Here is a 10,712-nt window from a genome sequence, read left to right on the forward strand (position 1 = left end):
CACATACACACACGCTTTGGTGTTGGGAACACACACACACACACTTTGGAGTTGGGAACACACACACTTTGGAGGTGGGAACACACACATACACACACGCTTTGGTGTTGGGAACACACACACACACTTTGGAGGTGGGGTCACACACACCTACATACATCAGGGAATCCTCTCCTCTTTTTCATCCCTCACTTCATGTACTTAGGGGTCATCATACCATCCTCACGTCTTGTCCTTAGGGGTCATCATACCATCCTCACTTCCTGTCCTTAGGGGTCATCATACCATCCTCACTTCCTGTCCTTAAGGGTCATCATACCATCCTCACTTCCTGTCCTTAGGGGTCATCATACCATCCTCACTTCCTGTCCTTAGGGGTCATCATACCATCCTCACTTGCTGTCCTTAGGGGTCATCATACCATCCTCACTTCCTGTCCTTAGGGGTCATCATACCATCCTCACTTCCTGTCCTTAGGGGTCATCATACCATCCTCACTTCCTGTCTTTTCCTTTATCTCTCCTTTGTTTGTTTTAAAAACCAAAATATATCAAATATAGGAACTTTATTATACAGCGGCTGTTGCATGAATGTAATGTTTACATGAGAAATTATGTACAAAATACATAAAATAAGAGGATTTAATAAAACAAATATTGCGAAGAGTAAAGAGGATAGTTTAAAGAGTAAAGTAGTAGAGATTCCTAGTTGTAAGGGGCATGAGACAGAGCTTATCTCTGTTGCTACAATCTGCCCTGACAAATCTGGCTCCAACCCAGCCAACCCCTGTCGCCACTCTCCTCCCCTCTGCACCTAGTGTTCTGAGATGTAGCAACAGTCGAGGGTCGTGTTCATCAAGGCATGCAACTGAAAACGTGAAACGGAAAGCAAAAATGAACGTTTCTTATCGGGCAGGGTCCGTTTTCTTCCATTTGGTACCTATAATAAACACCATGCCAGTCCTTCTGTTTTTTGTTTTTTTTACTCTGTTCATCTTGCCTGATCTATTTGTCATTCTCCCCCAGTCACATTTATTCTGTTTTGTAACGTGTGCATTGTTGTTTTTGAGTTTTTATCCTGCCTGAAAGCGGAGTGAGATAGAATGTCATAATTTAAATGATTTAATTTGTTTCTCCATCCATTCAGACCTATTTATTTTTTCATTTCCGTTTCCATCTGTTGACATCAGATGCTGTAATGTTGACAACAAGGTAAAGTGTAGAAATCCTGTATCATTTATGAGATATGTTTGAAAGAGATATGAATTCAGCTATCAATAAAAATCCCTTTTTGGAAACCGTTTGTCCATTGCTCATTGGAGAAAAGATATCCCCAGTATCATAGCAGACTTTCGAGTAACACTTTACAGTATTTTGTGGTTGTTGTGTACTGCTTATGAAAGCGTCATGTAAGGGTGATGCTTATGTTATGCATCTTTAAGTAGGTCCCCCATCAACCTTTTGTTGTGTATGATGCTGTAGTGTAGCGTAGTGGTGGATGTGAACTAGGTCTCTCATACCTGGTTTACTACCAGTTTTAAACAGCACGTCCTTGACCTGGGCCTCCTGCCCTCACTGTATCGGCTGGACATACTTCTGACATGAGCCTGACTTCTGTCTGTCGGCCCTTTCTGTATGTGTCTGTCTGGCCCGGTATGTCTCTGTCTGGCTCGGTATGTCTCTGTCTGGCCCGGTCTGGCCCGGTATGTCTCTGTATGGCCCGGTATATCTCTGTCTGGCCCGGTATGTCTCTATCTGACCCGGTATGTCTCTATCTGACCCGGTATGTCTCTGTCTGGCCCGGTATGTCTCTGTCTGGCCCGGTATGTCTCTGTATTGCCCGGTATGTCTCTGTCTGGCCCGGTATGTCTCTGTCTGGCCCGGTATGTCTCTGTCTGGCCCGGTATGTCTCTGTCTGGCCCAGTATGTCTCTGTCTGGCCCGGTCTAGCCTGGTATAGATAGAGAGGAGAGATGGATAGAGAGGAGAGGTGGATAGAGAGAATAGATGGATGGATGGAGACCGAGAGATGGATGGATGGATGGAGACGAGAGATGGATGGAGAGGAGAGATGAGGAGAGACGGATGGAGACCGAGGCCAAAGGTGTGTCCTAATCATCAGAGACATGATAGAATCCTGTACCCTGACTGGCACGTTCCATCTCATTCCTCCTAACAGCTCATTGCAGAAGAACCAGATTCTGCCTCAGCCAGGTGGGCTTGGACCACGATCCCTTCTGACACTGCAAAGACTATTACATTTTAAAGGTTACTGTGGTCAGAGATTTGTGGCCAAATAAAGAATCAGAGGAAGGAAGACATGCTCTATTTAGCTAACACCATGACCCTGAGGTCTTAATATAACACCACTGACCATGAGGTCTTATTATAACACCATGACCCTGAGGTCTTATTATAACACCATGACCCTGAGGTCTTATTATAACACCACTGACCATGAGGTCTTATTATAACACCACTGACCCTGAGGTCTTAATATAACACCACTGACCATGAGGTCTTATTATAACACCACTGACCCTGAGGTCTTATTATAACACCATGACCCTGAGGTCTTATTATAACACCACTGACCATGAGGTCTTATTATAACACCATGGCCCTGAGGTCTTATTATAACACCATGGCCCTGAGGTCTTATTATAACACCATGGACCCTGAGGTCTTATTATAACACCATGGACCCTGAGGTCTTATTATAACCCCACGGACCCTGAGGTCTTATTATAACCCCACGGACCCTGAGGTCTTATTATAACACCACTGACCCTGAGGACTGGGGTAAAGGCAAATGGACTGGGGTGAATGTAATGGACTGGGGTGAATGTAATGGACTGGGGTAAAGGTAATGGACTGGGGTGAAGGCAATGGACTGGGGTGAAGGTAATGGACTGGGGTAAAAATAATGGACTGGGGTGAAGGTAATGGACTGGGGTAAAAATAATGGACTGGGGTGAAGGTAATGGACTGGGGTGAAGGCAATGGACTGGGGTGAAGGTAATGGACTGGGGTAAAAATAATGGACTGGGGTGAAGGTAATGGACTGAAGATAATGGAATGGGGTAAAGGTAATGGACTGGGGTAAAGATAATGGACTGGGGTGAAGGTAATGGACTGGGGTAAAGGCAAATGGACTGGGGTAAAAATAATGGACTGGGGTAATGATAATGGACTGGGGTAAAGATAATGGACTGTGGTAAAGGAAAATGGACTGGGGTAAAAATAATGGACTGGGGTAATGATAATGGACTGGGGTAAAGATAATGGACTGGGGTAAAGGTAAATGGACTGGGGTAAAATAATGGACAGGGGTAATGATAATGGACTGGGGTAAAGATAATGGACTGGGGTAAAGATAATGGACTGGGGTAAAGGCAATGGACTGGGGTAAAGATAATGGACTAGAGTAAAGGCAAATGGACTGGGGTAAAGGCAAACGGACTGGGGTAAAAATAATGGACTGGGGTAAAGGCAATGGACTGGGGTAAAGGCAAATGGACTGGGATAAAGGCAAATGGACTGGGGTAAAGGTAAATGGACTGGGGTAAAATAATGGACAGGGGTAATGATAATGGACTGGGGTAAAGATAATGGACTGGGGTAAAGATAATGGACTGGGGTAAAGGCAATGGACTGGGGTAAAGATAATGGACTAGAGTAAAGGCAAATGGACTGGGGTAAAGGCAAACGGACTGGGGTAAAAATAATGGACTGGGGTAAAGGCAATGGACTGGGGTAAAGGCAAATGGACTGGGATAAAGGCAAATGGACTGGGGTAAAGATAATGGACTGGGGTAAGATAATGGACTGTGGTAAAGGAAATGGACTGGGGTAAAGATAATGGACTGGGGTAAAGGCAATGGACTGGGGTAAAGATAATGGCCTGGGGTAAAAAAAAATGGACTGGGGTAAAGATAATGGACTGAAGATAATGGACTGGGGTGAAGGTAATGGACTGAAAATAATGGCCTGGGGTAAAGAAAATGTGGTAACTCCAGCCTTACTTGCACCAATCCAATACTTTTAAATGCATGAGGGGGAGTGAGCAAGTGCTCATGGGGTACAGATGGGTAGAGAATAGGAAGTATCCTTAATGAGGGGTAGAGAATAGGAAGTATCCTTAATGAGGGACCTACTGTAAGAGAGGTAGAGAATAGGAAGTATCCTTAATGAGGGGTAGAGAATAGGAAGTATCCTTAATGAGGGGTAGAGAATAGGAAGTATCCTTAATGAGGGACCTACTGTAAGAGGGGTAGAGAATAGGAAGTATCCTTAATGAGGGGTAGAGAATAGGAAGTATCCTTAATGAGGGACCTACTGTAAGAGGGGTAGAGAATAGGAAGTATCCTTAATGAGGGGTAGAGAATAGGAAGTATCCTTAATGAGGGACCTACTGTAAGAGGGGTAGAGAATAGGAAGTATCCTTAATGAGGGGTAGAGAATAGGAAGTATCCTTAATGAGGGGTAGAGAATAGGAAGTATCCTTAATGAGGGACCTACTGTAAGAGGGGTAGAGAATAGGAAGTATCCTTAATGAGGGACCTACTGTAAGAGAGGTAGAGAATAGGAAGCTTCCTTAATGAGAGGTAGAGAATAGGAAGTATCCTTAATGAGGGACCTACTGTAAGAGAGGTAGAGAATAGGAAGTATCCTTAATGAGGGGTAGAGAATAGGAAGTATCCTTAATGAGGGGTAGAGAATAGGAAGTATCCTTAATGAGGGACCTACTGTAAGAGAGGTAGAGAATAGGAAGTATCCTTAATGAGGGACCTACTGTAAGAGAAGTAGAGAATAGGAAGTATCCTTAATGAGGGACCTACTGTAAGAGAGGTAGAGAATAGGAAGTATCCTTAATGAGGGACCTACTGTAAGAGAAGTAGAGAATAGGAAGTATCCTTAATGAGGGGTAGAGAATAGGAAGTATCCTTAGTGAGGGACCTACTGTAAGAGAGGTAGAGAATAGGAAGTATCCTTAGTGAGGGACCTACTGTAAGAGGGGTAGAGAATAGGAAGTATCCTTAATGAGGGGTAGAGAATAGGAAGTATCCTTAATGAGGGACCTACTGTAAGAGAGGTAGAAAATAGGAAGTATCCTTAATGAGGGGTAGAGAATAGGAAGTATCCTTAATGAAGGACCTACTGTAAGAGAGGTAGAGAATAGGAAGTATCCTTAATGAGGGGTAGAGAATAGGAAGTATCCTTAATGAAGGACCTACTGTAAGAGAGGTAGAGAATAGGAAGTATCCTTAATGAGGGACCTACTGTAAGAGAAGTAGAGAATAGGAAGTATCCTTAATGAGGGGTAGAGAATAGGAAGTATCCTTAATGAAGGACCTACTGTAAGAGAGGTAGAGAATAGGAAGTATCCTTAGTGAGGGACCTACTGTAAGAGGGGTAGAGAATAGGAAGTATCCTTAATGAGGGGTAGAGAATAGGAAGTATCCTTAATGAGGGACCTACTGTAAGAGAGGTAGAGAATAGGAAGTATCCTTAATGAGGGGTAGAGAATAGGAAGTATCCTTAATGAAGGACCTACTGTAAGAGAGGTAGAGAATAGGAAGTATCCTTAATGAGGGGTAGAGAATAGGAAGTATCCTTAATGAAGGACCTACTGTAAGAGAGGTAGAGAATAGGAAGTATCCTTAATGAGGGACCTACTGTAAGAGGGGTAGAGAATAGGAAGTATCCTTAATGAGGGGTAGAGAATAGGAAGTATCCTTAATGAAGGGTAGAGAATAGGAAGTATCCTTAATGAAGGACCTACTGTAAGCTTCTAGAACTACTTCCCAGTGACACAGCACAAAGATGGATGTAATTCAGCAGAAGACAAGAGATATTTCCCAACTTTTCTTCCTCAAGTGTGCTCTTCCTCACTCCCCAATGTTTCTTGCACCTGTCCATTCCAGGGGAGGGAGTCAACAAGTACACACTTTTAAGGTAGAGAATTGGGACTCGTATAAAATGCCTTCTATAAGATCCTGGATCAGCCCTTGGGTCAGTTTGTCTGGTCCAGAGAGAGAGAGAGAGACAGCACACAGATTCATCACACTGTCTCCACTAATGCTGTTCCTGAATAGATCATTGTTCCGTCTTTCCGGATCTTTTTAATAAAAACAGAAGGATAAAAGTCTTTAAAGGATGAGAACGAACGGCAAATGATAAACAGAAATGAATGTGATATGGATTGATAGACGGCTTGGAGTATAAGAAAGAGGAGAGAGAGAAAGAGATATTATTACATATTATCAGAGCAGATGGACACAGTTGCCATGGAGAGAGTTGGAAGGAGACAGAGTATTCATGTTCTGTTTCTGATCAACGGCAATACTGTTTCCTGTGGAGGGAGAGAATGAACGAGAGGATAAATTAGAGGAGAGGGAGGGAGGAGAAGAGGTCCTGAAGAAGAAAGGGATGAGAAGTTGAGGGTAGGGAAGAGCGAGTGACGGAGGAAAGGGGAGTTTGTGTGGATGCGTGGGTGTGGTGTGTGTGTCTTGTGTGTAATCTAAGGGCTGTGTAACGTTCTTCGTCGGGCGAAAGAGAGGAGGACCAAAATGCAGCGTGGTGATTATCCATTTTAATAGGAACTTTAACAACGAACAAAAACAATAAACCGACAAAAATGAACGGAGACGAAACGGTCCCGTAATGGTTAGACACAGACACAGGAACACAGTAACAGCAACAATCACCCACAACCCACAATGACAAAACAAGCTACCTAAATATGGCTCCCAATCAGAGACAACGACAAACACCTGCCTCTGAGTGAGAACCATATCAGGCCAAACACATAGAAACAGACAAACTAGACATACAACATAGAATGCCCACTCAGATCACACCCTGACCAAACAAAACATAGAAACAAACAACGCAAACTATGGTCAGGGCGTGACAGCCTGGTTCTGTGGAGGAGATGAGCCTGTTTGGAACAATGGGAGGATGTTGTTGTCACTGAACCCAATCAGGTCAAGGTGAGACAGACACACCCTCATCTATGTATATATACAGATAAGACGTCTATAGAAGGCTCTGCCACCTCACACATACAGAGACAGACGGACACACCGAACCCTCATCTATGTACGTGTATATACAGATATATATCCTCTATCTCTCCAGTGTCAGTCACCCTGTCTCACAGTCCTGTGGTTGACTAGATGTCCTCTATCTCTCCAGTGTCAGTCACCCTGTCTCACGGTGCTGTGGTTGACTAGATATCCTCTATCTCCCCAGTGTCAGTCACCCTGTCTCACAGTGCTGTGCTTGACTAGATATCCTCTATCTCCCCAGTGTCAGTCACCCTGTCTCACAGTCCTGTGGTTGACTAGATGTCTATCTCTCCAGTGTCAGTCACCCTGTCTCATGGTGATGTGGTTGACTAGATGTCCTCTATCTCCCCAGTGTCAGTCACCCTGTCTCATGGTGATGTGGTTGACTAGATGTCCTCTATCTCCCCAGTGTCAGTCACCCTGTCTCATGGTGCTGTGGTTGACTAGATGTCCTCTATCTCCCCAGTGTCAGTCACCCTGTCTCATGGTGATGTGGTTGACTAGATGTCCTCTATCTCCCCAGTGTCAGTCACCCTGTCTCATGGTGATGTGGTTGACTAGATGTCCTCTATCTCCCCAGTGTCAGTCACCCTGTCTCACAGTCCTGTGGTTGACTAGATGTCCTCTATCTCTCCAGTGTCAGTCACCCTGTCTCACAGTGCTGTGGTTGACTAGATGTCCTCTATCTCCCCAGTGTCAGTCACCCTGTCTCACAGTGCTGTGCTTGACTAGATGTCCTCTATCTCCCCAGTGTCAGTCACCCTGTCTCACAGTCCTGTGGTTGACTAGATGTCTATCTCCCCAGTGTCAGTCACCCTGTCTCACAGTCCTGTGGTTGACTAGATGTCCTCTATCTCTCCAGTGTCAGTCACCCTGTCTCATGGTGATGTGGTTGACTAGATGTCCTCTATCTCCCCAGTGTCAGTCACCCTGTCTCACAGTGCTGTGGTTGACTAGATGTCCTCTATCTCTCCAGTGTCAGTCACCCTGTCTCATGGTGATGTGGTTGACTAGATGTCCTCTATCTCCCCAGTGTCAGTCACCCTGTCTCACAGTGCTGTGGTTGACTAGATATCCTCTATCTCCCCAGTGTCAGTCACCCTGTCTCACAGTGCTGTGGTTGACTAGATGTCCTCTATCTCCCAGTGTCAGTCACCCTGTCTCACAGTCCTGTGGTTGAATAAATTTTCCTGTGGTAAATTCAGTCATGTCCATAATTATTGACACCCTTTATAAAGATGAGAGGGGGAAAAAAAGACTGTATAGTTTAACTAATACAAACACTCAGCTGCAATCAGAAAGTATTCAGACCCCTTGACTTTTTCCACATTTTACATACAGTATAGTTTAGTATTTGTTGCTCATCTTTGTCATGGGTGCCAATATTTCTGGACCTGACTGTACATCCACGTTTACAAAGGAATGCATTCCATATGGCACCCTATTCCCTATTATAGTGCACTACATTAGATCAGGGCCCATAGGGAATAGGGTGTCATTTAGGACACATTTCTTTATCTTTACCCTCCAGCACAATCTGCTCACCTATTAACGTGATTGGCAGTTCTATTAGAAATCGTTTGAGGAGTCGAGTGCTGCGGTGTTCATTTTGTCAGTCGTACTACAAGATGAGAGATTCAATAGTAGGTTAGCGAGTGTTGCAGAAGGCATGTGTCACGCCTGATGACTTGCTTACCGATTCATGTATATTTATGAAAGTGGTTTATATTTCATATCTCACGTCAATGTACTGGTGTTTAAGTATATGTATATAAGAGAGAGAGAGATTAACAAACATAGTGTCATTTTATACTACCAACAAACGGAGCGCTAGCCTGGGTCCCATCTGTTTCTGCTCTATTTGCCAACTCCTTAGGGATTGGTCATGACTGGCTTCATCATTTCATAAGGAATTGACAAGAGAGCAGAAACAGACTGGCACCCAGGCTAATAAAAAAATGTAGTCTCATTAGGATCCCCATTGGCTGTTGGTATTTCATTAGGATCCCCATTGGCTGTTGGTATTTTATTAGGATCCCCATTGGCTGTGGGTATTTCATTAGGATCCCCATTGGCTGTTGGTATTTTATTAGGATCCCCATTGGCTGTTGTTATTTTATTAGTATCTCCATTGGCTGTTGGGATTTTATTAGGATCCCCATTGGCTGTTGGTATTTCATTAGAATCCCCATTGGCTGTTGCTATTTTATTAGGATCCCCATTGGCTGTTGGTATTTCATTAGAATCCCCATTGGCTGTTGCTATTTTATTAGGATCCCCATTGGCTGTTGGTATTTCATTAGAATCCCCATTGGCTGTTGCTATTTTATTAGGATCCCCATTGGCTGTTGGTATTTTATTAGGATCCCCATTGGCTGTTACAAAAGCAGCAGCTACTCTTCCTGGTGTCCACACAAAACATGAAACATAATACAGAACATAAATAAACAAGAAGAGCTCAAGAATAGAACTACATGCTTTTAAAACCAGAAAAATATAACTAAAATGTTCTGTACTGACTCAATACTGAGGAAAAAAAAACGGAGATACCAATTATTCTAGTCCCACATTTATCATTTACATTTTCATATATAACATATAAATTCAGTAGCATCTATCAGTACATACACACAACATATTTAGGTCAAATAGGGGAGAGGCATTGTGTTTCTTAAAGCCAGGTTTGCTGTTCACTTGAGCCATCTGAGATTAAAGGGATTTCCATGGAATCATGGCTCTATATCATACTGTACGTTTTCTTGAATTCATTCTGGATTTGGGGACTGTGAAAAGACCCCTGGTGGCATGTCTGCAGGGATAAGTGTGTGTGTCAGAGTTGTGTGTAAGTTGACTATGCAAACACTTTGGTAGTTTCAACATCCTCATAGCGGTTATTTTGATGGTGTCCGAGGTGGAACTGAGCTGTTAAATCCACAAGTGGCTCCCGGCATTATACCTAAAATCCCATGCAGATTTGTTTACAAGTTGGAACACTGCAATGTGATATGTAATCTCCACCTTGATAATGGAAATCCTCATTATTTTGTTTAATGCGTAATTATTTCTATGTAGCCTACAGGTTCTGAACTTCTAATGCGAGTGGGGAGGGTGTGGCTTCTAGCGGGGAGGGTGTGGCTTTTAGCGGGGAGGGTATGGCTTCTAGTGGTGAGGGTGTGGCTTCTAGTGGGGAGGGTGTGGCTTCTAGTGGGGAGGGTGTGGCTTCTAGTGGGGAGGGTGTGGCTTCTTGTGTGGGAGGTGTGGCTTCTAGTGGTGAGGGTGTGGCTTCTAGTGGGGAGGGTGTGGCTTCGAGTGGGGAGGGTGTGGCTTCGAGTGGGGGGTGTGGCTTCTAGTGGTGAGGGTGTGGCTTCTAGTGGGGAGGGTGTGGCTTCTAGTGGTGAGGTTCTGGCTTCTAGTGGGGAGGGTGTGGCTTTTCTAGTGGGGTGGGTGTGGCTTCTAGTGGGGAGGGTGTGGCTTCTAGTGGGGTGGGTGTGGCTTCTAGTGGGGCGGGTATGGCTTCTAGTGGGGCGGGTGTGGCTTCTAATGGGGCGGGTGTGGCTTCTAGTGGGGCGGGTGTGGCTTCTAGTGGGGAGGGTGTGGCTTCTAGTGGGTAGGGTGTGGCTTCTAGTGGGGCGGGTGTGGCT

At 44.5% G+C, this 10,712-nt stretch overlaps 1 protein-coding gene across 1 annotated transcript in view; it reads left to right on the forward strand.

Moving 5' to 3' along the window:
* The window catches only part of LOC139580328 (calcium uniporter protein, mitochondrial-like), a 518,594-nt gene that overhangs the window by 147,439 nt on the left and 360,443 nt on the right, over positions 1-10,712 (forward strand). The window lies entirely within an intron of this gene.

This window comes from Salvelinus alpinus, chromosome 7, assembly GCF_045679555.1.
Source record: "Salvelinus alpinus chromosome 7, SLU_Salpinus.1, whole genome shotgun sequence".
In the NCBI taxonomy this organism is placed as follows: Eukaryota; Metazoa; Chordata; class Actinopteri; order Salmoniformes; family Salmonidae; genus Salvelinus; species Salvelinus alpinus.